Source organism: Rhincodon typus, chromosome 3 (genome assembly GCF_021869965.1).
Source record: "Rhincodon typus isolate 14 chromosome 3, sRhiTyp1.1, whole genome shotgun sequence".
Lineage (NCBI taxonomy): Eukaryota > Metazoa > Chordata > Chondrichthyes > Orectolobiformes > Rhincodontidae > Rhincodon > Rhincodon typus.
In genome coordinates, this window is record NC_063334.1 from 3,113,879 (window position 1) to 3,119,878 (window position 6,000).

Here is a 6,000-nt window from a genome sequence, read left to right on the forward strand (position 1 = left end):
CAGTCTCGTTGAGAGGTTTGGAAAAAGGCAAACGGGACTAAGAAGTGTCAGGATTGTTGGTCTGGAGCCGTGGAAGCAATTGATAGGAAAATGTGGTCGAGTTGTGTAAGTCTGTGAAGTCCTAAATTCAAGGGTTGACAACCGATGTTGTTCACTTGAAATGTAACAGTTCAATTTGATCCGAATTCGCATCTCTCACACAAATCTTTTCACAAGATTACACTGATCACAAGATTACTCCACTAGCTTTAGAAGAAAGTTTTAGAGAAAATTCCAAATCTTAAAAAAAAATCTGGTCCACTGATCCAGTTGGTAAATATGACATTTGATCTGCGACAGTATTTCCATTGGGATTTTTCTTGACGGGGGTAGGGTCTAGGAACAGAACCAGAGGTGATAATCGAAACTGAAATATATAGATTTACATCACTCTTGAAAAGCAAACTAATGAACGACAGTCACCTGGACAGCATAGTTGGAATAATCTTTTGCACCGAGTCAATAAACAGCAAGATAAACAGGGCAGTCACATTCTTCGTGGTTACCTTCTCAGTTTGTTTTAATTCTGCACCTTATATTTAGGCACTGGGATATCTTCACTTTACACTGTCGGCAAGTATTTCTAGATATTTCCAGACCTTTCAGTTGCATAACTCTAGCTCCTAATAAAATATATCAACACAACAAATATTAATAAATTCACACAAAGTCTAAGAGTTTTATTTTATCCAAATTAAATACACAATGTGCAAAAACGTTAAAATTCAATTTAGTATAGGTGATCTATACAAGACTTTTAACCTCACTTACTATTTCGGTATGGTTGTATTTCAACATTAAATAATGTTTCATTGTTCTTAAGTCATAAGAATCAGTGTCTCTAGGTGTGAGGCTGGAAAAGCACAGCAGGTCAGACAGCATCCAAGGAGCAGATAAGTCAACCTTTCCGGAGGAGAACCTTCATCAGGACTAGGGAGGGGGAGGGAAGCCCAGAAATAAATAGAGGGAGGCAGTGGGGCTAAGGAAAGGGTAAGAGAGATGGTGATTAGTGGTTGCAGATCAGGGGTTATTGTGATTGGTCCTCCTGGGATGGGTGGAGTGCTTAGGTGAATAGGAAGGTGGACAGGTTAGATCACGTCTGGAGTGGAAGGGCAGGATATGGGATCAGGCCGAGAGTGGAGGGATTTTGAACCTGGTGAAGTCAATGTTAAGGCCATTAGGCTGTAAGGTCCCAAGGTGAAATATCAGGTGTTGTTCCTTCAGGTTATGTTTGGCCTCACTCTGACAGTGAAGGAGGCCAAGGATGGACATGTCACCAGGGGAGTGGGAGGAGGAATTAAAATGGATGGCAACCGGAAGGTCAGGTTGGTTGTTGTGTGCAGAGTGCAGATGATCCACGAACTGGTCCCCGAGTCTGCCTTTGGTCTCCCCGATATAGAGGAGACCACATTGGGAAGAACAGATGCAATAAATAAAGTTGATCTGGGCCTTAGACAGAGGTGAGCGAGGCGGTGTGGGGACAGGTGTTGCATCTCTCGCGGTTGCAGAGAAACATACCGGGTGTGGTGGAGGCATTGTTGGGGAGTGTAGAGCTGAGGAGGGAGTCACGGAATGAACAGAACCTGCAGAAAGCAGACAGGGGTGGGGAGGCAAGTATCTTTTTGGTGGTGGGGCGTGATTGTAGATTGCAGAAATGTCGGAGGATAATGCATTAGATTGGAGATTGGTGGGGTGGGACATGAGGACTAAGGGGACTCTATCCTTATTGCTGTCAGGCAGAGGGGGTTTGAGGGTCAAGTGCAGGTAATGGAGGAGATGCAGTTGAGGGCATCCTTATTTACAGATGAGAAGAAATTATGGTCCCTAAAGTAGGAGGATATCTGGGATGTACTGGAGTAAAACGCCTCATCCTAGGAGCAGATGTGGCAGAGGTGGAGGAATTGGGAGTATGGGATAACATTTTTTCAGGAGGATGGGTGAGAGGAGGTGTAGTCGTCGAGGTAGTTGCGGGGGTCAGTGAATCTGAAATGGAGTTGTTGGCGAGTTGGTTTCCAGAGAAAGAGATGGAGAAGTACCGGAAATGGAGGGAGGTGTCGGACATAGTTAGGTGAATTTGAGGGTAGGTTGGAAGATTTTGGCGAAGTTGATGAACTGCTCATGTTCCTTGCGGGAGAATGAGGCCGCACTGATGCAATCATCAATAGAGCAGAGGAAGAGGTGAAGGATGGTGCTGGTGTATTTGCAGAAGAGGGACTGTTCCACAAGTCCTACCAGGAGGCAGACTTAGCTCAAGCCCATGCAGGTGCCCATGAACACCCCTATGGTTTGTAGGAAGTGGGAGGAATTGAAGGAGAAATTGTTGAGAGTGAGGACTAGTTCAGCCAAGCAAATGAGAGTGTCAGTGGAGGGGGACTGGTTCGATCTATGGGAGAGGAGGAAGCGGAGGGTTTTGTGTTGGATGCAGTATATCTCCAATATGGATAGAGAATTGGTTAATGGGCAGGAAACAGCAAGTGGGGATAACATCAGGTTGGCAATCCATGACCAGTGGGGTTTTACAGGGATCAATGTTGGGACTGCAACTGTTCACAATATTCATTAATGACTTGGAGAAAGGAAGTGAATATACTGTAGCCAAATTTGCAGATGACACAAAAATAGATAAAAAGGCAGGTTGTGAGAGGGGTACAAACAATTCACAGAGATATTGATAGGGTAAGTAAGTGGACAAAGAGTTGGCAAATGGAGTATAAGGTGGGAAAATGCGAACTTGTTCATTTTGGAAAGGAGGACCAAAGAACAGAATATTATTTAAGTGGAGAAAAATTTCAAAAAGCTACAAACCAAAAAGACTTGGGGGTACTTACACATGAAGCACAGAAAGCTAGCACACAGGTGCGGCAGGTAATCAGGAAGGCTAATGGAACATTGACCCTTATTTTAGGGGATTGGAGTATAAGGGTAAAGAAGTCTTATTACAACTGTACAAGGTGCTGGTGAGACCACATCTGGAGTACTCTGAGCAATTTTGTTCTCCTTATTTAAGGAAAGACATAATTTCATTGGAGGCACTTCAGAGAAGGTTCACTTGGATGATCCCTGGTTTGGAGGGATTGCTTTATGAGCAAAGGCTAAACAGATTGGGATTCCACTCACTGGAGTTTAGAAGAGAGAGGGATGATCCCAATGAAATGTATAGGATTCTTAAGGGGATGGACAGGGTAAATGCTGAGAGTATGTTTCCCCTCATATAAAGTTTCGGAACAGAGGGCGTTGTCTCAGAATAAAGAGGTGCCAATTTAAGACTGAGATGTGGAGGAATTTCTTTTCTGAGAGGATTGTGAGTCTTTGCAACTCCTAGCCACGGAGAGCTGTGGGGAAAAGATTCCTTTTGCATATTTAAGGCCGAGATCAATAGATTCTCGATCAGTAATGGAATCAGGGTTACAGGGAAAGGGCAGGAAAATGGATGTGAGGAATGCCAGATCAGCCGGGATCCTGTTAACTGGCTCAAAAAGCTGAACAACCTACTCCTGTTCTGATTTCTTATGATCTTGTGATCTTAATTTGTTTATTTTTGTAATTTACTTCACACATTACTGGCCTACACTAGTTGCACATGTCTGACAGTACCTCAATTATCCTTGTTTCAAAATTACCAGATAGCTTCATTCTCCCTATTTCTATGACCACCTCTAGCTCTTACAGGCTTTTAAGATCTCTGTTCTCCACTTTCTGCCTCTTGCTCATCCTCAAGTTTATTGCTTTCCCATTGATATCCATATTTTCCACCACCTTAGCCCTAAGCTTTGGAATTCCCTTCCTAACCTACTCCAGGTCCACACCACTTTCTTCTATGTTACCATGTTCCTGAATAGCTATTGATCAATTTTTGTTCATGCTGATGTGACATACTTCTGATAACTATTTCTGCAACTTGTGAAAATTTTTTTTGTTATGGATTGATATTTCTCCTATTAAGTAATTTGATGTTTGCTATGTGAAGTGTGTACATACAAATAAGTTGTTTCATTAATGATGAATACAGTGCACCAAGTAATCATTAGTCTGCATGCTGTTTGCAACCAAAATTGAAATGGAGCTCCAAAGACTGACAATGTTTTTGTGTTAAGTTTAGAACATCTCAATGCTCTCCAAAGATATTTTCAAACATAAATTAAAATTACATTCTTACATCTTTACTTCCTATATTCACTTTGTAATTCATGTCCTATCCCTTCCAAAAAAAAGGTCATTTAGATATTCTATTCACTGTCCTCTGCTGATGCAAGTCTGAAGATGGCTTTCACAAGGTGTGCATTCCTCAGTTAGCCTAACTGAAGCTAAGAACTCATTATGTAGGAATCAATGGAGAAGAGACAAATCAAATGACAGTGTTTGGAATTGTTGTTTTTCCATGGTAACATTAATTAACATATATACAACGGCTAGTCACTGACTTGTTAGACATGGCCTGATGTAAAAATATGAAAGAGTGAAACGATTTTCTATAAATGACTCTGAAATCTTGCATTCTGTAGTGAGACAACAAATGGAACCAATTTGCTCTCTGCCAAAACTATTAATTCAGATTCAAATACAACATTTAAAAATACAATTTTGCCTGTCTATCACAATCAAAAGAAACAAAGCTATCTGACAGGAGATTAAATATTCAACAAATATAATTGTAGTGTAAAAAGCAGGAAAATTGCCATTCACTCTTAAATGACATTTCTACAAAACCTTAAAGTAAATGACATGTATAAAGAGAATGGACAAATAATAAGATTAAACATAGATTCTAAGTAAACAGACAAGAGGAAGGATATTTAAAATTAAACTTCTGACTGGGAGACGCCCAGCAGTCATCAAAGTGCATGATGACATGGACTAGAAAAAAAAGCTTAGAAACAGTAGATAGGTTGATGGAAGGTGAGTTTTAATTTTGAGACGTAAACTGCAGACAGGGAGATGGATGCACCTTGTCAAATATCATGAACAAACACAAAAATCTGAGCACCATTCTTGGTGGAAAGGATCATACCAAGGAGTCACCTGAAACTGTGCTATAATGACCTTTGATTCTTTAATAGTTATTTCATTTACTCCTTCCTTGTACAGACTCACCTGATCTCTGCTAAGTATCTCTCTGTGGTTATATGGGTAAACATAGAAACATGGACAATAGGAGCAGGAATAGGCCACTTGGGCCTGCTCCACCATTCAATATGAACCAAAGCTGATCATCCAATTCAGTACCCTGGTCCTGCTTTCTCTCCATTAACTTGAACCCTTTAGTCCTAAGAATTATATCTATATCCTTCTTGAAAGTCTTCAATGTTTTGGCCTCGACTGTTTCCTGTGGCAGAGAATTCTGCAGGCTAACCATTCCTTGGGTGAAGAAATTTCTCCTCAGAACTGTCCAAAAAGCCTACCCTTATAATTAAATAGTGACCCCTTGTTCTTGTCTTCCTGTGACCAGAACATTCTTTCTGCATCTATCCCATCCAATCCTATTATAATTTGAAATATTTCTATGCGGCGTCCTCTATCACTCTTTTAAACTCTATTGAATATAGTTCTAACTGATCCAGTTCCGACTCCCACACACCATATGTAAGTCTTGCCATCCCAGGAATCAGTCTAGTCAACCGTCTTTACACTCCCTCAATAGCCAAAACACCCTTTCTCAGATAGGGAGACTAAAACTGCGCACAATATTCCAGGTAACAAGGTGTAGAGCTGGATGAACACAGCAGGCCAAGCAGCATCAGAGGAGCAGGAATGCTGACATTTCAGGCCTAGACCCTTCTTCAGAAATGGGGGAGGGGAAGGGGGTTCTGAAATAAATAGGGAGAGAGGGGGAGGTGGATAGAAGATGGATAGAGGAGAAGGTGGGTGGAGAGGAGACAGACAGGTCAAAGAGGCGGCGATGGAGCCAGTAAAGGTGAGTGTAGGTGGGGAGTTAGGGAGGGGATAGGTTAGTCCAGGGAGGAC